The 24,889-nt window shown below is 44.3% G+C and overlaps 1 protein-coding gene across 1 annotated transcript in view; it reads left to right on the top strand.

The window, feature by feature from the left end:
- The first annotated feature begins 2,784 nt into the window (after nucleotides 1–2,784).
- The window catches only part of LOC147693578 (solute carrier organic anion transporter family member 2B1-like), a 435,047-nt gene continuing 412,942 nt past the window's right edge, over nucleotides 2,785–24,889 (top strand). The window contains exon 1 of the mRNA XM_086933810.1: nucleotides 2,785–2,888. The gene's annotated coding sequence lies outside the window, so the exon portion shown is untranslated. The remainder of the gene's footprint in view (nucleotides 2,889–24,889) is intronic.

Here is a 24,889-nt window from a genome sequence, read left to right as displayed (position 1 = left end):
CAGTTAAAATTCACATGTATTTTGCTTAGACACCTCTGTGCCTTTCTATGATAAAGTGTTTGCCCAATTTGTTGGCTTCCACTCTCCATTTCACTGCACCTGATTACGTCACAGGTCAGGTGTTGGTCTTACTGCCTGTGCTTACCTCGTTAGTAACCAGATCATCTCATCACTTTTCCACCTGGCACGATTTTGAGCAGCTTTTCTATCTACCATCTCTTTTTAGTCAGTAACCAACTGGTCAGACTCAGGTAATAGGGCATGCATAGGCCTTGGAGTTCACCTGTCTTCCAGACATTGACCTAGGTTGCTCCCGGAATGACTGCCAAGTCTTACATTAGTGCATCTATCGTATCTTTATACAGATGTTGTTCTGTGGGGAATTCATGGTTTAAGATTAGATACTGTTTCATCCCACCTCCTCAGTTGTGTACTTGCCGAGCCTCCGACATTTGCTTTAATAACACACAAATCAATTGTACTGCAGATCACAGTGGGGTGAAGGGATGCTGGAATTTGGCAGGTGTGGAAAAATTCTTAAAGGTGCAAAAAAAAAACGTCAATTGTGGGATACCATCAATGTTGAGGTACCTATATAGTTTGTAAGTTACAAGATCCACACCCCATGGGTCTCAGGAGGGGGTGGAGGCGACAATGGCACACCACCCGCAACGCCTGTCACCCGTTCAGCACCTAGCGTCTCCTGTTAATGGACCCCGTCCACTGGTAAAGGTGGGCCTTAGCGTGCCCATACCGCCGAGGTACACTATCTTATGGTCCTGATGAAAGCCCAGTAAATGACACATAGATGGGCAGAAACATGTTGACCCCACTTTAAGTGGAAACAACCAAGTCATTAACTGGTAGTTTTCCCACATATATTTTAACCATATCAAACTGACCATTGAATAAACTTTTTGTATGGTACAGTTTTGACATTTTTAATTCACATTTCTTTTTGACACCCTTGCCACGAAGAACCAGCTCCGCAGTAATCTGGCGTTGTAGCACACCAGGGAGGCATTCGGCTTCTCCGAGTGGGCCCGATGATGAAGCATGTCACCACCCAGGGTGGTGAGTGAGGGCTTCCTGAAAAATCCCCACTGATTTCCAATGTGACTTATTCAGGGTGATTCTTCATTTTCTCTGTGTCTAGTGCTCATATACTTTTCCTCTACGACACTCTTTTGTTGTTTAATAAGATTGATCAGGGGGACCAAGAGTGCCCTTTACCCTCTCTCTCAATTTGTTGTTATTTACAATGTATTTGTGTCTATATTTTTGTGGATGTCTGTACATTCTAGCACATAAATATTATAGCTATACATTCATGTACATATATGTATGGTTTGTCCTCACTTTGTGCGTAAATCTTTGCGTGTCTACACAGCATCTCATCCTTCGAAGGTTGATACAATTATAAGTAATGAGTAGATTAACAGTAAACCACTGATTAGAGTTAGCAGTAAACAGCAACAGGGCCAGAATCTCTCACGAACAGGCGGAAAACTTTACGGATTAATGTGCTATGTTTTGTCAAGTTGTTTTAAGATGTTATGTTACATTACCTTGATTTATGTTACGTTACCAATCATGGGAAATGGTGCGCATGTGCTGCATGGCTAAATACGTATAAGGTCCCAAGAGCAAGACCGATTGCACTGCAAATGCTTGTTACACTTGTTAACACTGTCTGGGCATTGGGTGCATCTCATTAGTACCAATTTAACAACCAAATATAGGAATAAGTAAAAGAAACGTGGCCAGTGAACCTTTGCTAAAGGCCTTCCGCTGCACCGCAACACAGGTTGTTGCGTTTTTAGGAACTTTTGAACCGTTTGACCTAGAGACAAGGTTTTTTTTGTTGTTAAAATCTGTAGATTGTGCATCAGATGAATTTTGCGGCCAATGTATAATTGTGTGTACATAACCACGTCCGAACAAACACATAATTCCTGTAGCCCTGACCATAACGGCTCATTAAAATGTGGGTTTTTTCCAGTGATTGTATATCTATTCTTAATCCCTGCCTCCATTGATTTCGATCAGAGTGTGTTGCAGTTGCAGTGGTTCGCCACGTGAGGTGCTTCGGTTACTTCAAAGCTTGGCTGGGGTACTTTAATAATGATTTCTAAGCCCAATACTTCCAGGGCTATATATACCCCCAAATGAATAGCTTGTGATGTTTTTGTCTTTATCCCCCTTTCCTACTTCTTATCCGAATTGAATCACGGTAGTTTGTTCATTAGCTTAATGCAGCATAATTGTTTCCAGTTGTGCAGCTCTCTTATCGCTGGTAATCGAGCTGGGTCGCCACTAACTTAAAGGATGCGGTTTTCAATTCTTTGCGATGTCATACGCAGACAAGGCGCTTTAACTTTTCAGGATCGACAGTAGAGACCCAGGAACAAACATAACCGCTGTCCTGTATTCCCAGCGAAATTCTGAAAACGTGGCCAGTAGTTACTGGGACAGGAGAGGGAGGGGGAAACGTTTCCCGGTTTTACCCCTGCATTGCTGGATTCTGTCATGCTTGTTTGTTTTGGAAGTTGTACCTTCTGGACCGTACAAGAGATGCTTCGAAGCGCGAGCCTCTTGCCAGTGCAGTGTAAAGGTCGCGGCACAGCGTCTCGGTGGAGGAAGGAGTCATTTAACTTTAGGAGGTAGAGGTAGCGCTTGTCTTGCAGCTAGGAAAGGCTGCGTCCGAGAAACGCCGTCCGAGTTGTCTCTGAGCCATCTGGCTCGCGTTGACGCTAAGACTCCGCCCCTCTGCCCCGAGCTTTCATACCGCGTCCTTTCACTTTGAAAGAGGAGTCTGTAGTGCCCTGTGCGGGTTGAGCACTCTATACAGACGGCACGCCGACTATCCGCCGTGGAGCCTGGCCGCTGTGAGTACCTTCCTTACTGCACACAGACGCGTACCTCGTGATATGCAAACTTTCTCTGTGTTTGTTTTACGCTTAGCTCTTGCTGTGAACTCCGAGCCTTCTTTTCACAGCCGAATCTCAAAGACTATCGGTTTCCCTGTGGTTGGTGTGCTGTTCCTTCACGCTTCTTGTGTCTTCGGAAAGGACAGCGCCTGCCTGCAGCTGCCGACGATTCATAAACCTGTTTATTATACATCTTTGCGTGCACGCCTGGCCTTGCAGCCCTGCTTGTTTAATAGAAACGCTGAAAACAAGGTCCACCATTTTCATTGAATAGGTTTCTGAATATAAGTTCACTAAGATTTACCACACCTTTCCAACCGCTCATGAAGTATGGCTGTGAAGCAGCATTTACTTTACTATTTCTAGTAAACCCTGAACTATTAGCCTATAACTTCATTAACGTGTCTGGTCATATACGCATCTGTTAATGTATCTATCTGTCTGGAGATCTATCCATCCATCCATTCATTTGTCTGTCTATTCCTATTCATTTCTCTGTCTATTCCTATCTGTCCATGCGTTCGTCTGTCCCTCTTTCGTGTGTGTTATTTCCATGGGGCTGGCCTAGCCTAAAGGCAGAGACGCACTGTATAGGGTCAAACACAAGTGTGAAGTGATAGCTGGTTTGTGTACAGCTAATCCATAGGGGTGTATTGCTCTTTAACCCCTCCCCTGCTGATGACGGAACCGCTCCGTCATCAGCTACGGTTGGGCTGTGCTGATGACGGAGCGGTTCCGTCATGGCCCGGCCACCCGCGCCTGCGCGGCGCTGATTTCGCGCCTGCCCGGCCGTTCTATTGAGCGGGGCGGGGTGGGTCATGACGGAACCGCTCCGTCACCAGCACAGCTCAACCGCGGCTGGTGACGGAGCGGTTCTGTCACCAGCATGCGGCCGCCGAGCGGCCGCCCCAGCGAAAGGGTTAACGAGGTGCGTCCTCAACTCTTTCCTAAATTGTAGCAGTGGTGGTGAGACAGCCCGTGGCATGGCCAGAGTGTCCTAGTGCAAAGAAGGAAAAGGGTCTCCTGGCTGGTGATTGAACAGCGAAGTACAGCAGTAATAAGGGTTCAGTGGGCCTCTCGGGCCTCTAGGCACCAATGGAAGCTACACCCCCTGGGGGCAATCCTGGTGGGCGACGATATGTAGTTCTATTATCAGGGCACAATGATGGGAAAAGCCTGCTGCCTTGCTTTTGCTTTTTACACTTCTTAATCTGATGGTGTCCTAGCTGCGGGTGTGCGCTGCCCTACACACATACCCTCACCCTTAGCATGTAGTATACATCCATCAAGCCTTAACTCATCCTTATGCTACTATACCGCTCCATCATTTGCAAAGGATTCTACATCAATGGATGCTCGTGTTGTCCTGATGTGCTTTGTCACAGGTTTGCATGATTCTGCCCTCAAACAAATGATGTGTGCTCATAAGTATTCTCCTGAGCTGTTAATTATCGGTCCTTTGGAGTCAATTGTATATACATGGCGTTTATGTGTGATGCTGGAGTGGAATATCCAGAAATGGTCAAAATCGCGACTAGATATAGAGGTTGACGTGGATGGGAACTAGGAGGAACAGCTATCCACAACCCTTGCATCACTTCCCTTAGTCTCTGAATGTGTTTGCCAGTGTGTTTTATGGCGCATGGGAAGCAGTGAGAGATGCTAGTTAGTTGTTATCACAAAACACAGAGAATGTGGCTGACCACGGTTAAGCACTCAAGTCTCTTAAATTGGCTTGTCAGTAATGAGTTTGTGCACAAGACATCCGGAGCTAGCCACACTGAGGCTCCACTGTTGCGACAGATTTATTTTATTTTATTTATTTATTTATTTTATTTTAAAAGTTTTATATAGCGCAGGCTAGACCCGGAGGTATGAGAGCGCTTTACATTAGCATCAGATCACAGTTGCAGGTTACATCGTTACAAAGGTTACGTAGTTCTTAGAGCATGGCAACATAGATACTTGTAAGGTTCAGATAAACAATAAGCACAAATACGTAAGGGGAAAAGAAAGTACAGTGAGAGATTCAGGGGGGGTTGGAGTAGGGGAAATAGACAGATAATGAAGGTGGGAAAGAGGAAGGCAGGGGAGGGTGAGAGTCACAACAAGGGGAGAAGGGGGGGAAGGGTGACGGGGACACAAACCGGTAGACAAGTCAAGGCAACGTCCAAAGTCCAGTAAGCTGTGATCCCAGGGGAAGTAAAATCCCTTTCCTATCTCTATTGCGAGAGGCTCCCTTTACACAGTGGACTCTCTCAGAGAGGTCTCTGAGACTCCAAGGTCTACATACTGAATCCTTCCCCAAAAAAGGGGGAGGGAGTGCTTTGGCAAGGGGTGCCATACCATATCTCAAGTGGGAGTGGCTCCCTTGGCGCAGTGGACTCACTCAGCGGGTTCGCTAAGATTCCAGAGTATAAATATTGGATCTTTCCCCCACAAGCGGAGAAGGAGTGCTTTGTCAAAGGGCACAAAGGACAGGGGGTAGGCAGAGTAGAAGGCAAGGGGAGAGATTCAGGGGAGAGAGGATAGGACCTAGGGAAGAGACAATAAGGAGAGACGAAAAGAAGTCTGCCTACAGACCGACTGGGTAGGTGAATACCAAGATTAGGATGGTGCACCAAAAAAATAGAAGTCCAAAGATTCTTAGTTATATGAAAAAATCCTTTATTTGTTCAATCTTTGAAAGGCCTCAGCCAACGCGTTCCATTTCATGCAGAACTTTATCAGGGCTTAACAATTTCTTGAAGATCCCATGTGATGATCAGAAAGTAGGTGTAGAAAGCGTCTACGTATGGATAGGTCACGTTCTGTAATGTATATGGAAGTCGAATAAGTGTAGCAGCAAATATAGATGACCCAGTGTCTCCAGACTCACGGCAGGTTTCAACCACAAAAAATGGTTGTGGATCTATAGACTAAAACCATAACCCTCTGTCATATGAGAGATGGGCTACCGACCAATATCGCAGTCGTTCAGCTTTAAACGCATCAGTGGGGAATGGGGTATGTATAGCCCCAAACGTCTATATTCGTCTCCCCTGGTCACGCGCAAAAGGTGCCTGGAAGTCAACCTGCTCGAGGAAGTTTGACTTCCATTTTTTGTGGTTGAAACCTGCGTTGAGACTGGAGACACCGGGTCATCTATATTTGCTGCTACACTTATTCGACTTCCATATACATTACAGAACGTGACCTATCCATACGTAGACGCTTTCTATACCTACTTTCTGATCATCACATGGGATCTTCAAGAAATTGTTAAGCCCTGATAAAGTTCTGCATGGAATGGAACGCGTTGGCTGAGACCTTTCAAAGATTGAACAAATAAAGGATTTTTTCATATAACTGCGAAACTTTGGACTTCTATTTTTGTGGCGCACCATCCTTATCTTCAATAAGTTGATTGTTATCACACCTGATGAGGGCAAAGGAAGACCCGTAAGAGCTCTGATCACTAAAAGAACAAGCATTGCTAATGCAAATCTTTTTTACTGTTGTATAATGATACTGGATATGTACAACGCCAGTGATAGCAGCAGCAGGGCACAATCACACACACCTGGACCCACATCTAAAGCACCACAAACTTTACTCATAGACACAGGAAAACGTCATCACAGGCAGCACCTTGCAAACTCTTGCATGTGTGCGATTTTCAGGGTGTCATTGCAGCACACCAACAGTGTGCTTCTAGTTGAACACCTTGCAGAACATTGCTGCCTTGGTCTACTTGGAGTAGATTTTGGTTGCCATTTCCAAGTTTCACACCTTTACAATTCTGTTTCTCGGCCCACTAGCAGTTTCTACCGTTTTGAAATGCTGGGCTGCCACGGTCTTCCCTAAGGGTTTTGACCATGAGGCTAGCTTCCCTGATTGTATTTCCTCACAACTCTGTCATATCTGTTTGCTGACCCACTTCCGTTCTGCATCCAGTACCAAGGCCGCATTGAGCTGATTACGCTCCCCAAGAGACCTTTGAAATTTTCCAGAAACCTGCATAACTCGCTCTCAGGATCTGAGGGGGATCTTGCCCGATTATTGGGGTTCACTTGCAAACTCTTAGTTGGTGACGTCCCTTTTTTTTATTTTTTTACTTGAGAGCATCTGAAGTGCAACATCACCTCTATGCATTGCTGACACAGGCTCGAGCTCTGCCCAAGGAAGTAGCTTGAGGTTTAAGGGGGCAGAGTATGCCAAGGGTATCCGGGGAATGGAACCTTGTGGGCATCATTCATGGTTGGTTGTTTTCACTCTGCAGGTCTCCTGTATGTTGACTTTGCCGTGGGCTTTCCTTCCCAGGAGTTCCCATGCCTGGCATCTGTTTGATTACTGGCTTCCATTTTGCCGGGACTTCATGTGTAAGTTGCTGGTGACTGATAGCTTGTGGGATGCTGAGTAGTCCAGTCTCCTGCTGACTGAGTTTAAGCAAGGTGTGCTTGTGCCGGTCATTATGGCTGCCAGCAGTTTACGGTGGTGTGCACCTCTAGGATGACTTCTTTTGTACTGGTCTCATTTATAAGGTTGCATGTAGCTGTCAGCATTATTATGGACTCTTTTCTGGCTTGCACCTCTTATTCAGGACCAGGAGGTCTTTCTTCATACAATGAATCACAGAGGTCTATGTGAACAGGCAGCTGGGGAGAGATTTGGAGACCCCAACTGATTTTGTGTTTCATATTGGTTGTTGGGTGGAGCAGCATCTTAAAGCCTTGTTGAAGTTTACATTTGAGAAACTGACACATGAAAGTGAATTGTCTCAGCAGGGTATTTATTGTGTGACACAATTATCTGCTGTTTCTGATGGCCTTTGCATATATGGCAGCTAGTTTGGGTCCCTCTAATGGACCTAGTTGTATGCACAAGCAGTGCACTTCTTCAGAGTTTCCTTTCTAGGTACCCGGAGATCTGGTGACCAGCATTGGAAGCCTGATCCAATCCTTTCATGATTGCCAAGCTGTTGGTTCAGCTTCAATCATGGATGTCACCCTGATGTTTCCTTTGTGGTCTCACATAGTGTGGCTTCTCCTACGGCAGCAAAATACAATAGGCTCTCAGTGGCTTTTAACAATAGACCCCTACCCTCTGAGTAGCACTTTTTAGGTCTCGCTTGACCTAGCGCATGCGCTGCACTGCAAGACATTTAGTGAGTGGGTTTTCAAAGTGCTAACCACAAGCTTTTGCTGGCTTCAAGCTTGCGTGCACACTCAGCCGCCATCTGCCTTTCTTATCTCTTACTCCCCATCGCTCCCCATTACTTTCACTTTCATGGCCGTGCATCCGTGTCACTTTCACTGCCATGCGGCCATTACTTGTTTCCTACTGTAATCCTCTCAAGTCCCGGTTCGGTTCTTCTTCTTCTCTCACCCTTACTGCTGCTCTTCCCTCCGGTCTGGGCTTGTTATGCTGGTAATCCTGGCTGCTCTCACTTCTCTTTAGCTAACCCCCCTCAGTAGCTTCTCTTTCCTGCTCCCACATTCGTGTTTCATCAATATGGGCTTCCGGTCTCTTTCTGGCATCTTCCCCTTTATCTTGCACAGTTCGGCGCACACACACACGACTGCCCTGCCCAAAGCCCTGCTCCCTCTCCAGCCCCCCTCTCGTTAACACCCACTGACCCAGCAGCGGTTTATTTAAAGTGCTTAGAAAGAGGAAACATGCTGTATCTAGCGCTATAAAAGTACACGTTTCTATAGCACTACTCATGCTCCTAATCTGTGCCTTGGAAATGAGTTGTTTAACTCTATCAGTGACCACATCCCTTTCTCTAAACATTGGAACTTCTGAGGCCTGGAGTCTTTGAGAACAGCTGGCGGTGATCTGGGCCTGACCCATTTGGTATTATGTGTCTGTTTTCTATAAACAAGATGACTAATCATATCATCATCCTGAAATCCAACGCTCGCAGCTGCCTTTTCAGTAGAAGTTTATAAATGCAGGATATTGCTTACAGATACTTTGTGGACTCTGTATCTCATGTCTTTCTGACCAACCTCTGCAAGGCTTGCAGGGCTGAGGAGCAGTCATTCACACTGTGCTGCCCCTTGTCAGGTATCACACCAGCACTCAGTCTTGAACCAAAGGCCAACAGCACTTAAAGTGCTGAAATTTTGGAGCCCACGCTTATAATGGGGACACTCTAAACTACAAGCCCTAGAATGCCGAGCTCTGCTGGCTAAAAAACTCAAGAAAAGACTGAAGGTTGAACTTGTGACCGTAGTTAAATTAACATCAATGCGGCCACGCATTAGGATAATCTCTGGGTAAGGAAATAGCTTGTCACGTGAATAACATTTAAATGAGTTGTTAGTTCACATTTTGTGGGCAGTTAGCCATGCATGCAATGAAGGTGTTGGGTGTTGGGCACACCTCACTTGTGGTGGAGTCGCAGCATCGCTACGGACCCGGCAATAAAAAATCAGTGTAAATGTCCTTTGCTCTTTAGACTTGTATGAGGAGTAATCAAAGAGAATTTTAAGCCTCTTGATCCACTGTATATATTCTCAAATTAACATTTGATTCCACGATTGAAGTTATTGGTGTTTCTCAGGAATGAATGGTTGGGATCTGGTCTATTCTCTCTGGTTGGATTTTGTGTCCGGTTTTCCAATTTTTTTTGGGTCCTATCATCTGCACAAGAGAATCTGTACTTAACAGTGATTGGTTATTTTCGCTCACTGCTGGCCAACTGTGCAGTGACTCTATCTTTTCTTTCTCATATGTAATTTTGATTCCCGTAAGATCCAAACAAACTACTGAGTGTGAGGAATTTAGCACATTTGCATCAGTAAAAAACATAGAAATCGTAAATATATGATTATCACTAAACTCATTGGGTATTTGTCTAATGACGTGATCTTTCTTGTTTGCTTGGCATTTCTTTTTCCTTTGTAATTCTTTTTTTATTAGTCTGCTACGGTTGCGACATTGTCGGCAGTTTATTTTTCTGTTCATTTTAGGGCCTGTTGAAGCGACAATTGTAATTGTTTAGGTCACGAAACCTGCTTAGGCCCATGTTATTTTTTGTTAAAAATAAATTTTGAATCTGGAGAACAAGAAAACGAATAAAATAAGCAGCAAACTTTCATAATTTTTACTGAATAATATCTTCTTTTTTTGCAAACATGATTGACCTCGAACCAACTCGTTTTATAAATATTACTTAAAATAGCGTTGGAGTTTAAACGCTATTAATTGAATTCCTATATTCACCTAGTTAGTTGAGGTTACATCCCTTATGTCGCTATTTATGTTCTTCTATTAAACTGCCAGACCTTTATTACCATTGTATGTGGGTGAGCAAAAAATGTTTTTTGCTTCGGTTTCCTACCATTGGATTAAAATAAGCATTGGCATAGCCAATAGGTCTTGCTTTTGGGACCGTATAAGCACTTAGTTATGCAGCACAATATCCTTGGTGCAACAACATTAACTGTTGCATGATTGGTTTCCTTTTCTAATCAAGCATTTTCAATGCAATGGGTATCACATTTGTGAGTAAGAGATATTGGCGTTATAAATTACAAGTCTTTTACACATGCGTTTTGGTTTGGCATTTGCTTGAAGCGACATAGATGAAAGATGACAAGGGAGCTGCGAAGGGAAGAAAGAAAATGGACAGGCGGATGGGAGTGAACGAAGCCACTCGGACCTGATTCAGTTAAAAGTTAAAATGTGTACATGACATCAAATTAACATTAGATACAACAGCCACATAGAACATTAACCCCTTCTGTGCTGATGACGAGCCCAGGCTCGTCATCGCGGTGCTCGTGTGCTGGTGATGAGCCTGGGCTCGTCATGAGCCGTGGAACGCTCACACGCGAGGATAATTCCCCCGCTGTGCTAAGCGTTCAATTGCGCGGGCGGGCTCATGACGAGCCCAGGCTCGTCACCAGCACACGAGCACCGTGCTGCATGACGAGCCTGGGCTCGTCATCAGCACCGCTGTGCCGTGCGCGGCCCCCCTCGCCGCGGGGAAATTAGCCCCGCGGCCAAGGGGTTAAATACTATGACTCTTGTTTTCCAGTGCACAAGAGGATGAGAGGCAGCAAAACAATAACACGAGCAATATGCTGCCTGACAAAAAAATAACACTGATTGTGTACCTTACAAATAAACCCTCATGTAGGGTCACTGCTTTCAGCCATGCATACAGAGACCGTGCAGGGGTACACAAAATACTTAATGCACTCCCCTAAAGCACACACCCACTGGAGGAGCCTGAAAGGTACATTAATAGTTAACACTTGGCAGATACACACCTTAAATTACTTTTGCTGTGAAATACACCCATTTAGATGCAAGCACACCAGCTACACACACATAATAGCACATCAACCAACTTGTGTTGTGAATGAAACACTTACACTGTGTGAATGTAATCTGTATCGTGCACACACAGACAATGGATATTGTTGCTCAGAAGTTAAAAGAGAATGCACGTGATACAAACGGAAGAGCATTGATTTTGAAATGCAAGTTCTACTTTTGTTGTAGTGACAAGAAATTTAATCCACCCTGGCAAGGAATAATAGCACTATCTCTGAAAAGTGATGGAAAAGAGCCCACACAAATTTCCAGAACTGTAAATAAGCCACCACTGTAAAGTACAGAAGTAATGCGCTATGGTATTATGGCAAAGCAATGATATGTGAGGTATTGTGCTCAGTTCAGGTGGCCCTTTTGTGGTGATACTACTTTCAAACGCTTCTCCCAGGGAGTTGAAAAAGCACCCAATAAAAATATAAAAAGGCATTTATTACACAATCATGAAAAGGAAAACTGAGCCTAAGCATGTTTCCAGACAGTCTTATTCCATGGAACATAATTACACTGGCAAAATTCAGTTGAAAATAATAACAGAGGAATACACACATGTCTTCAGTTTTACCTGCGCACTCTAGTTCCATGTACTAAATGGCGGTGCGAACAAAGGCTGGGTAAGACCACTATCAGAGCATGAAATCTAAATCCCTAGGCTTAAAGTTTCTGAACATATCCCATCCAGGAAGAAGATGTGGTTCTTTTACACTCAAAAACCTCGGAACTAAAATGAGTAATTATAAACTTCTGGAATCCGATTTAAAGTAGACAAATACATTAATACATGCCTACAGAGCGCATGGTTACCTGGCACTGTGAACTTACTGATAACAGGACAAATATTGAAAACAATCCATAAATCGCTTGCAAGACTCTACAAACACACGCAGCTCCTGACAGTGAATGTTAAATTATACTGTAATTTGGTTAAGCAGGCTACAGGATGTTGGTATGATCGGGCTGCAGCATATTCCAACTCCAGTGTTTGTGCACTTTGTTGAAAGTAGGCAAAACCATTGAACAAAAGTTAAAAATCCTGTGAGCTGATGCAAACTTAATGAAATGACAACTTGAAATTTCATCACCTTGCAAAACTATGCATTCCTGGTGGAGAAGTGTGGCTCAATGGTTAGAGCGGCAGACCTTGATGCAGAACGCTGGCCAGGGACCAGGGTTCGATTCCCGCCTCGGCGGGATCGGGCTTAAATTCCTCTGACCGGATATTCTCGCCTCAGTGCCGAATCTAAGCATGGGCCCCACGCTGCAACTCTGGGCAATAGCTTGCTTAGTCTCCACAACGGCCCCCGATGCTCAAGGGATGCCTGGTTTCACCATGGGATGCCCAGGAGTGGACACCTCACAAGGAAAAACCAGGAGGGGTTCCCTTGTGGTAGGAGTACAAGCGCCGGGATGCCTCCGGGTTACTGTTCGCGCTATACAAATACAACACATTTACATTTACATTTACATTCCTGAATGCTGAGAAAAAGCATGTATGGGAGGGCACAAGACGGGTAGCACAGGCGACATATCTATTTGAATAGAAAGAGGACTATGGGGCATGAAAAAGTACGTATATGGGGGGCACAGAACAGGCAGCCACACTATGAAAAGTATGAAAAGTTCAAGGCTTGTGTACATAAAACATAACTTTATTTCAGAGTTACTAGGCAATACTCCTTCATGCCTCCTGTCGTTGTTGAGCCATCTTCAGTGTGCCTTGTTCGCAACAGTCCAATGAGAAACAACTGCATGCACTCTATGTTCCCCTGCACCAACTTTATGATTTCCAGGCACAAGTGACAACATATATAAAGACATCGAAAGAGGACTATGGGGAGCTGAGGGTCTGTACTGCATTGATTCTATGGGCTGTAGGCAGGCTACTCCGGTGCCAAGGCTGATTTTAAGAGCTGGTACATACTAGGCTGTTGCTTTAATGTATATGTTATTTGCAAAATACACTAAGGAGGGTTGTAGAACGAGTGGGGGTGTGGGTGGGACAGAATGGGGTGAGTAAGTGGACGGCACAAAATACAAGCAGTCAAAACAAAGTGCCCTTCTGAACACACAAACACTGAAAGTGTAAGGAGACCTTACTTGACTGGTGCCCTGACAGGAAAACGGAAACACAAAGGAGGGAAAAGAGGAAAGATTGACCAGTCACAAGCAAGTATTCCCGAAGATAAAAAAATAGGCCAAGAAATAGGTGGAGATTACCTGCACAAACCTCCTACAACAGTTCGCTTAGCAACAGCTTGCGCTTTCTATGCTCAACCTAAAAAAATAGGCCTCGCTGTTAAGACAATCGTGACTGTCTGCTGTCAATCCACATTTTTGCGGGCAGCTTACCTCCAGCATTTTGCCGTAAAGGGGCGAGTGAGCTTTTATGAACACAGGCGGTTTTTCCGTATTCGAGCAAGTCATTTTTGCACATCTTCTGCTTTGCTGTCCACATGTTTTTAGGTTCAGCCTAGCTGCAGCGCGCATGCACTGCTCGCTCTGCGAGGCATGCAGTAGTCTAGTATGCTGTGCAAGCCTCTCCTTCTCTCCACCCATATTTTTGATTGGCTGGTGTCATTTTCCTTGGTAAATGCTGGCTTCAGATTGATAATGAGGCTTGTTAGTCCCTCCTTGTTACTGCCCTGTCGCCATTCTTTACCTCCCAGGATGACTGGAACATTTACTTGTGGCGTGACATGGTCACCTTCATAAGTCAGTAAGCACTTTTTTTTTTATTTGCAGCGCGGTCTGCTTTACTTTAGCGGCTGTGCTTGTCTATTTAATTAATTTGCCACGCGGGCCAAAAGGGAGCGTTTCTACTCAGTAATCTAACAAGCATTTGCAATGCAATAGGCCTCACATTTACGCAAGTTTGAGCTATTGACATTGAAAATATCAATGCCTTTTATTTTTGTTTTTGTTTTTAAAACATAAATAAAAGGCATTGTCATTTACAATGCCAATAGCTTTAGCTTTTGTAAATGTTAGACCTACTGCATTGCAAATGCTTGTTTTGATGTCTTTTATCACACCTGTTAGTCATGTCTGAGACAAAGAGGTGAATGTGCTCATGTTTCGGTAACTTTTACAACTGCCTCTACCCACAGTGACATAATGCAAAATGATGCCCCTCCCCCACCAATAGAATGTGAAAAAGGGTCCCTGAGTCTCCCATATCATACAGGTATTCCTTGGACTTTGGCTGAATGGAGCTCCCTTGCAGGATTAAGGGGTGCCCTGAAGGTTTGGTGTTCCCTCTGCACTGCAGGGTCCTTTGTAATGCCTCTGCCTACCCATTAGCGCATGTTGACTCATCCTGTGCTGATTACTTTCAGTACTGACAGAATGCCAATGCCAATAATTCATTATCTATTGTAGGAATGCTCTGCCAGTTTCAATTAACATAACATGCTGTGGAAATGAGGTAACCTAGGGTGACTGGATGGCTCCATGTTTTGGGAACAGACACCTCGTTTACAGTGTAGCGCTTTCGTTTCTCAAATCAACCTTTTTTTTTTTAATAACATTTGTTTACTAGTGTATAACTAACATGTCAATAGAGCGGACAAAGACCATACAATATATATATATATATATATATATATATATATATATATATATATATATATATATATATATATATATCATACACTGATACATGACAACACGATTAAGGGATTTGCAATTTACATAACTTCCTGTCTGGGTCCTCTCCATGTACATTACCCATACCACCAGGCTTTATCTCTACCTCAACAGGCGGGATATAGATTAACAACCACACTCCTAGTTTTCCCCCAGGTGAGTAAGTATTTCTGAATCTGAGAATGGAGTGGAACAGAGTCTGGTACCGATGTACCTCTGAAGCAGACCTGGAGTTGTTTGTGATGCCATACCTGTGAGTTGCGGAGGGAATGTTCCGTACAGTGTGCCAGGAAAGATTTAAACGCCATAACGTCCATTCGTCATAAAAGTTTCCCACTGTTTTTCATATGACAAACTTTAGGGACCCACCTAGCTTTAATGGAAGTGAGGTGTATGATTTAAACAATATCGCACACAAAAACATGAATGTGCGAAAATCGTGTTTCACTGAATAGTTATTATTTGTGCATTACCAAGTAGATTGATTTGTTCTGACCCTATTACATTATTTGTTTCCATCACATTTCAGAATTTCAAAAATAATGTGCTTAATTTTTGCTTTCCTAACTGCTGAATATGTACAGTTCATTTAGAGGTATTTACATTTTGTTTTGTGGTAGGAAAAAATGACAATCTACAGTCTTTACTTTCACACTGCATTTATCCCAGCAAGACTGTCACCTAATTGACTTTACATTTCTTTCTCTGGCTGGAAAGTGAACAGAGTTTGTAAAACCCAGTCCGCCGGTTAAAAAAATAAGCATAAGAGGACATATCCTGGCATTTGAAGTCTGTCTTTGAAATTCAGCAAACGTGACCAGATAAATACAGAATTTAAAATGCATCTTTAATTTGTTGCTTGGATTTCCCTGACCCACTATAAATTGGCTCACGACCTACAGTTTGGGAAACACTGTTTCACATGAATTGCTTTTCATTAGATATTGTTAATTTATTACATTTATTAGCAGGTTGTCTGGTTTGTAAGAGATTAGGGTGGAAAGATTTTTATAAATAAATTATTGATTTTAGTTTGACTATTGTCTATGTAATTTAATGTGTTAATTGATCATTTGTAAATAATTTCAATTTGTTTATTTTTAATTAGGTTCTTAGTATATTTAAAAACTAAATTGTAGTGTTCTATTTATTAATTGTTTTTTATTTGCTTTGACTAAAGACATCTAGAATTTTTATAATATATATATTTTTTAATTGTTTGTTATTGCCCTTTTTTTAAGCAGTAGGTAGGGCAGGTTTTTAAGATAACATTTTAAATATTTTTCCATTTATATTTTTGCTCGTAGCAAAATAAATATTTTAACATTTAGTTTTATTTGCTTTATATTTAATGGATACCTTTTTAGTCTTTGAAATCTGTTTGAAATGTGTTTTACAATTTTGTTTTTCGGTCTATAGTTAAATGTTTTATTAAAAAAGAAATAGGAGTGGAAATAGTGAATCATATCCTTCCATATCCTTCCAAAGTCCAGCACCTTCCCTACTGTTGCACGGACTGAGTAGGAATAGTAAATCTGACCCGCCTCCCTGGCCCCTGCCCCCAAGTTCAAGACATCAAGATGGAATATTGACTTTTGTATATATTATTATTATATTTATATAGATTCCAAGTTACCCTAGAATGAAGATTCACTCTGCTGCAGATTAACTCTTCTGAATTCTTTATTTTCAAAAGCTGAAAACCGGCATCTGCATTCAGATAACAATCATGCCTGACGTGTTTTGGACTTCCTGGTCCTTTTTCACAGGCTTGAGTGAAAAAGTAGCAACCACGCTACAAAGGAACACTTATCCTCATGCTGATTAGTCATATTTCCCTCCGGTGGGGCCTCTCAGGTGAGTAGTGCGCTATACAAGTATCAATTTACAATTTACATTTTACTTCCCATGTGCATGCAGGGACTTGGAGTCCCTTAGCTCAATTCAGATCCTCCAACGGGTGTGCACCATTTTACTCCATTTATTTTCATAATATTCTTAGCCCTCCTGTCGACCTCTCAATGCAAAATACCAAGTTTAATTGAACTTTTCCCTGTCGGTCTGCTGTCCCACTGTGAACAAGGACCAGGAGGTCCAAAACCCGTCTGGCATTATTGTTATCTGAAGGTAGATGCTGGTTTTCAGCTTTTAAAAATAAAGAACGCAGGAGAGTTAATCTGGTGCAGAGTGCGTCTTCTTTCTAGGGCAACTTGGAAACAATATACTATGGCAGTCCTGCCGTGCCGGATGCACCACCACTGGAGTACAATGTGGAGCAATAGGGGCTTGGAACTAATCGGAGGCTCACAGCGGAGCAGCATACTGGTTGGGAAAAGTACAATTAAAGTTCTTCTAGTGAGTGCTGCCTGCTGCACTGATCTCGGATATCTATCCGGAAGACTTAAACTGTCTCTAACCTCCTTCCTCTGTATTATTGGGGTCTGGTCACAGATGACCAGTAGCTTTTGTTAGGTCTGCTTTTGTAGTTTAGTTTGTTCTCTTGCTTGTAGTATCTTCCATTGAAGCTGACCATTGTTGATTAGTCACCTCTCATCCACCTGGTGTGCTAGTCTGAACCATTGTTTTCGCTTGCCTATATATTAGGCTGCAGAAGTCACTGCCCAAGTTTCTTTTAATTTTTCTTGCGAAGGCAGGGGCCATACTCATTACTGATGCTATGTCAGCAGTGGCCCTGCTTTGTTTTGTTTCTTCATCCTCCTTCTTTGTTATCCTGCTGTCGGTGCCCTTTCTGGAGAGAACTATAGCTTGACTTGCCTCGGAATGTATGGTCACTGCATGCTTGCTTTGACTCACAGGACTAATCCTTAAGTTTCTCTACCTCCGTACCTACTTTGTCATGGTCACTTGTGATCCACATTCATTGTGGTGTACCTTATTACTGGGACAAGAGCTGGTCCTTTTTTTTTTTTTCTCCTGTCCCCAACTTTCCTTGACCATCGCACTTGTACAATCCTGTGAGTTACGTCTGTGTCATCTCTCAACGTTAGTATACTTTGGTTCAGTCAGTCATAACTTTATTTTGCAACTAAATATGGTGTAAAAAGCATTCTAAGAAAAATCAAGCAGTTATAATATGAATATTAAAATACTGAAAGAAATGCTGAGCGTAAAAAAAGTTAAAATCGTACAATAGTAAAATGTTTCTCATAATTAAAACATTCATCCTTTGCCCCTCTTTCTATGTAAACAAACAATCGTCCATGTGCAATTAATGTGCTGTTAGACCTGGCACAATTGGCATGGGTCTCCCTTCCATGTTTGCTGTTGCCTCGTATGTTTTTGCTGGCTATAGTTGCTTTGGACACTGTGCCACTGCTCATCAGTGCCACAGTGCAAGTGTTCCCTATGGTAAATGGATGTATGGATTAGGACTCCATGATTGGCTTTTTTGGTTTACTTGTCAGATCCTAGTACAGTGCAATGTGTGTGCCCAAGGCTTGTAAATCAAATGCTGCTGGTTGTGCCACCCACAGAAGCAGCCTGTAAAGTGTGTCTCAGGCCTGCCATTGTAGAGCCTGTGTTCAGTCCGGTACTGCCATGTTGACTGGCAAGTGCACCCACTTGCCAGCCCCTAAACCTTCCCTTTTCTTCATATCAGACACCCCTATGGTAGGCCCAAGGGCAGGGTGTTTTGTAAGTGAAAGGTAGGACATGCCCTGATGTGTGTGGCATACCCTCATAGTGAATTACAGCCATTTTTGTTTTTTACAATTTTAGAAAGTAGGGGCCCAATTCACAGAATTAACTTCAAGACAAAATCCTAAACTTACTACCATTTTCGAATTCACAGAAGGCACTTACTCATTTTGGTATTCACAAAAGTTAGGAGTCCTAACTTTAGGACTCCTAAATGCCTTCTGTGAATACTGAAAGTCTTAAAATTAGGATTGTTCTCAGTTTAGGAGTCCTGAAGTTAGGAGTCCTAACTTTACTACTTCTAAACTGAGAAAAGGTGCCGCCGCTGCCACCATCGCACCATCGAAGTGCTTCACATCACTGTCGCAGCAGATAGTCGCCTCACCGGAGAAGCGTGTCGCAGCTCAGAAGATTCACTGAGTCGCTGCATGGCCGTCGGGCATGCATGCATCGCCCCTTCGTTGTTGCATCAAGAAGAAGACGACATTTTGTTTCATTGCACCGGATCGTCATCGCATGGTGGCGCTGCTGATCGCATCGCTACAGAAGCGCAGTAAGAAACCGATGCATCACCTTCCCACGCGTAGAAAAACCGATGCGTCACCTCCCCTCCAGTGAGGAACCGATGCATCACTGTCCCCTACGCAGCAGTAGGGAACCGACGCATCACTTCTCCCAGAGTAAGGAACCAATGCATCCTCGTTTTTGTGTGTAAGGGACCCGATGCATAACCTTCCCTGCAAATCTTTTGTTTGTATCGCATTCCACATCCAAAGGTACAGTGAACGTAAAGTGTTGCATTTACCATCTAGGGAAAACTAAGCTATTTCTACCAGTACAGTATTGTGGATTTTTGTCAGTTGTGGTCTTGTGATAAGTCTATATAAAGAATACTTATATGTGGTACGACAGGAATGTTTCTCTGGTTGAGCTTTAGCCTGGACAGAAAGTGTGGGTCATGGCCCCAATGGAGCCCTGTGCGCTCCAGGAGAAGTGGACCGGACCATTTGAGGTGGTGGAGCGCAAAAGTCCTGTTACCTACTTGGTGGTCTTGCAGGAACCCCTAGCGGGTCCTGCATGTCAACCGCCTGAAGCCCCACTTGGAGAGGTCCGAAGTGGGAATGCTCCTAGCAACAGATGCTGGAATGGAGGAGGAGACTGAGCCTCTTAGCTGACATCCTGTCTGCAACAGAGAAAGATGGGTCAGTGGATGGTGTGAACCTCTCTTCCACCCTGACCCCTGAGCAACAAAATGACTGTCACCAGTTGATGGGATAGTTTTCTGATCTGTTCTCCCTGATTCCTATTGTCAGTGATTGGTGCTTCCATGATGTGGACACTGGAGACAGTCCTCTTGTTAAGCACAAAACTTACAGGGTGAGAGTTTGCATCAATGAGGAGGTCTCCAAGATGCTTGTGTTAGGGGTGATTGAGTCCTCTAACAGTCCTTGGGCCAGCCCAGTGGTCTTGGTCCCAAAAGCTGCTGCACCAGGTGCAACGCCAGAACTCCGGTTCTGTGTGGACTACGGAGGGCTCAATTCAGTCACCAGTACTGACGCACACCTCATCCCCAGAGCTGATGAGCTCATTGAGCAATTGGGGGCTGCCCGGTACCGCAGCACGTTCGATCTAACATCTGGGTACTGGCAGATCGCCTTGACTGATGGGGCAAGAGAGAGGTCAGCATTCTCCACACGATACGGGCACTACCAAATCCGGGTTATACCCTTTGTCAACCAGGTGTTGGCTCGACTGGAAGAGTTCAGTGCCGCCGACCTGTATGACATTGCAGTGTTCAGCACCAGTTGGGAAGAACTTCTGCGCCACCTCTGGGAAGTGTTGATGGCGCTGCGGAGAGCAGGCCTCACTATCAAGGTGAGTAAGTGCCAGATCGGGCAGGGTTTCGTGGTCTACTTGCGACACCAGGTTGGGAGCGGCCTGGTGGGGCCCCTACAGTCCAAGATTGAGACATCCTGGCTTGGGAACCCCCGCAAGACCCAGACAGAGGTGAGCGCCTTTTTAGGACTCACTGGGTGTTACAGGAGGTTTGTCAAGGGGTATGGCAGCATTGTTGCCCCCTTGATAAAGTGGACTTCCAGTAAGCAGTCCAAGAAGGTGATTTGAACTGACACCTGTCAGAGAGCTTTTGATGCCCTGAAGACCGCCATGTGCATGGTGCCTGTGCTCCTGGCACCCAACTTCTCAAGAGTTTATCATTCATACAGATGCTTCAGAGCATGGTGTGAGGGTGGTTTTGTCCGAGATAAATGAGGAGGGCCTAGATCAACCCGTAGCCTTCATCAGTAGGAGGTTACTTCCACTGGAACAGCGGTGGAGCGCAATTGAGCGTGAGGCATTTGCTGTGGGCTGGGCACTGAAGAAGTTGAGACATAATTGTTTGGTGAGAATCCAAAGCTGTTGAGGTGGTCCATTTCCCTACAGGGGATGGATTTCACGGTGGAACACCGCCCTGGTACAGAACACGCCAATGCTGATGGTCTGTTCAGATTTTTGTGCTTTAGTGATGAGAACTCCCAGAAGGTAGGGTAGATCTCCCCACATTTCAGCTGGAGGGGACAAGTGTCAGACCTGGCACCAATGGCGTGGGTCTCCCTTCCATGTTTTGCTGTTGCCTCATGTGTTTTTGCTGGTTATAGATGCTTTGGGCACTGTGCCACTACTAATCAGTGCCACAGTGCAAGTGCTCCCTATGGTAAATTGATGTATGGATTAGTGACTCCATGATTGGCTGGTTTGGTTTCCTTGTCAGACCCTAGTACAGTGCACTGCGTGTGCCCAGCGCCTGTAAATCAAATGCTGCTGGGGGGCTTGCATCACTGGTTGTGCCACCCACTGAAGCCGCCTGTAAAGTGTGTCTCAGGCCTGCCATTGCAGAGCCTGTGTACAGTCTGGCACTACCATGTTGACTGGCAAGTGCACTCACTTGCCAGCCCCTAAACCTTCACTTTTCTTCATATCAAACACCCCTATGGTAGGCCCAAGGGCAGGGTGCATTGTAAGTAAAAGGTAGGACATACCCTGATGTGTGTGGCATGTCCTGATAGTGTATTACAGCCATTTTCATTTTTCACTACTGCAAGGCTACCTGTTCCCCATAGGCCAGAATGGGCAGTTTGATTAGAACATCTTATAATCCTAACTGACTCCGGGAACTAGGTAGAAATTCGAGTTTAGCATGTCTGAAATCAGAATGATGAAATACATCTTTTAGTGAAGTTGGTTTTAACATTCTGTGTTTGAAAATACCACTTTTAGAAAGTAGGTATTTTCTTGCCGAACTATCCAAGCCTGCCTCTGCAAGGTTGTGTATTCCATGTCTGGAGTTTGAGTAACAGGGGCTGGGGGATTCCAGGAGACAGGGTGAGTCAGCACAGGGCTGAATAGACCCATCTCCATGTAAAATGGTGGGAGGGGAGCACCTGGGACCTGACTAGGGCTGTGCCTGCCTTCCACAATGCTGTCTCCACCTCCTGTGGTGCGTCTGATGTCCCTGGCCCACAATGTCAAAGGAAAGTAGAAGTCCTGTAAACAAAGTGCTCCAGCACTGACCAGAACTGGTTTGGACTAGGTACAGACACTCTCTGACATCAGACATCTAACAGAATAGTTGTATAAATATTGGGGCCCAGACCCCAGGACTTTAGATCACTTCTGGGAAACAAGAAGAACCTTTGCTGAGGAGAGCAACCTGAGAGAAACTTAAGGAGGAGACTATGCCTAACCTGAGAGCTGTTCGGGGTATTGGCCTGCAGTGGTTGCCTGACTGCCAAAGTAAGGAGAAAGGAATGTTGTGCTACTTTCATCATCTTGTAGAAGATCTCCAAGGGCTTGAAGAGTGAGGTTGTCTCCTGCTGAAGTTTCAGGGCTAACAGACTTCACCAACCAGCTCCTCTGAATTCCCTTGCTGGGAATTTGAAGTGCCTGCTGTTGTGCTGTGCCTTCTGAGAGACTGTGTGTCGCTGGGAGCTGGAAGCGCGACTCACGGAGAAAGTGTGTCTCCCTCGCAGCCGATGTTGTTGCATCACTCAGAAACGGTGCCGCTGCTTCTGCGGTCACTATCGCATCACCGAACGCCCGCATCATTGGAGAAAAGTGGCGCAGTCGCAGCAGATGCTGTTGCATCACCGGAGAAGTGTGTCGCAGTGCTTGTCGCGGCTCAGAAGATTTATTGAGTCGCCGCACAGCCGTTGGGCGTGCACGCATCGCCCCTTCGTTGTCGCATCAAGAAGAAGACGCAATTTTGTCTCATTGCACCCGATCGTCATCGCATCGTGGCACTGCTAGTCGCATCGCCACAGAAGCGCAGTAAGAAACCGAAGCATCACCTCCCCACGCGGAGAAGAACCAACGTATCACCTCCCCTCCGGTAAGGAACCGACGCATCACCGTCTCCCTCGCAGCAGTAGGGAACTGATGCATCACCTCCCCCGGAGTAAGGAACCGACACATCCCCATTCTTGCGTGTAAGGAACCGATGCATCACCTTTCCTGCAACTCTTTTGTTTGTATCGCGTTACGCATCCAAAGGTACAGTGAATGTAAAGTGTTGCATTTACCATCTAAAGAGAACTAAGCTACCATTCTAAAGTACAGTATTGTGGATTTTTGTCGTTTGTGGTCTTGTGATAAGTCTATATAAAGAATACTTATTTTTGATATACAACCTGTGTTGTGTCCATCTCCTAGTGCTGTCATTATATTACTGTATGTGTTCACAAATACTTTACACACTGCCTCTGAGAAAAGCTTGCATGGTCGTGTCAAGCTACCAAGGGGGTGAGCAGGGGCTATTTAGGAGTGTTCCCCCACCCTGACTAGACATAAGGGTCCCTATTTTGTCAAAGGTACCTACCCAAATCTAACATGTGCTATTAGCTTTCTTCTTATGGTCAACAGGAGTGAGGTTACACTATAACAAACAAAGGGGTGTGACAATAGTTGAAGATCATACAACGCTGGACGACATTGGCTAAAGTTGAGTATACGCATGAGTGGTAGAATACAACTTTTCCTATCATCCACGTATAAGTCACAAAAGAACAGGAAATGGAGGTCATTCTGGGTGGACTGACCAGCTCCTAGACAAGGTGGCAGAGCATTACTATAATATGCGTTGGCAGGATGGCCTAGCATCAAGGAATATATTGCAACCGAAATCGCAGCAGTACGTATCTATGCTGATAGTTGGAGACTTATCCTAAATATGAAAACATCAATCAATCAATCAATCAAGGCATTTATGGAGCGCACTACTTACCCGGAGGGTCTCAAGGCGCTTCAAATCATCTGTCCTCGCTGTTAAAAAGGTATTGGTTGACCATAAACTTTGTTCGGTTCCTCTCCCATCTAGCTGCTCCATTTGTCCAATAGTTTAGCTTTCAACTCTGTTCTAGGGAATGCCATACATGATTCAGCATCTGTAAACCGATTTCCAAGGGCGATGGCTTCTAAATTTGATTGAATATATTTCAGCCATCGTATTCTTGATACCATCGTATTCTTGATACCATTGTATTCTTGATACCCTATCTAGTTTCAGGCAATCTTTTACAAAGTCCCTGGTTAGATTGAGTGTTTCTTTTCTCCACACTGAATGCCATAGTAAAATAGGGCAATTCGACTCTGGTCCGTAATATAGGCGAGATTAAATTTGCAGTGTACATTATATGAAGAGCAGGATTGTGGAAGAGAGCCTAGTCTGCTCAAAAACTGATTCTCTAAAATTTTGAGTTTAGATATTTTACATGGGCCCCATATAGCTGCCCCATACTTTGCAACTGACAACACCTTTGCAGAGTAAATATTTTTTATAGTGTCAGTTGGTTTTGAACCAAGCTTTTTTATAAAGCTGAAGAGCCGTCCAATGTTTCTTTCCTTTTGCAGGCCCCTGTTGATTACCATACATCGACAATTATTGGGGATGAGGTAACAGTGAGGGCACCCCTAGTGGATCCATTCAGGGCCTGTTCTATAGCTCAATTTCTTTTGATTACATTCCCTCTCTCAATGGACCCACAGTTGAATTCTACCTTCCTTTGGGCACAAAGCCCTGCAGCTTTTTTTCTAGAACTGCTTTCTTCTTGTAGTCATTTCCTTGTTGTTTCTGGTCACTGTTTTGTTTGTGTATCGTTTTTGAGTGAAGTTAGTTCTTTATGACTGCCAGTGCCTGACACTGTTCTACACCCTTTAAACCGTCTTGAGAGTTCTCAAATATTCTTTGTTATTTCATAGTACAGGGCGTTTGTCCTCTGCATTCCAGTACGGTGTGCTTAGAGCAAAACTCGAAATACCTCTCTCTTTGCTACCAC

The sequence above is a fragment of the Lissotriton vulgaris genome, chromosome 8, assembly GCF_964263255.1.
Source record: "Lissotriton vulgaris chromosome 8, aLisVul1.2, whole genome shotgun sequence".
NCBI lineage: Eukaryota > Metazoa > Chordata > Amphibia > Caudata > Salamandridae > Lissotriton > Lissotriton vulgaris.
Note: the sequence above shows the minus strand (reverse complement) of the source record. Positions and strands in the feature narration are given on the sequence as shown.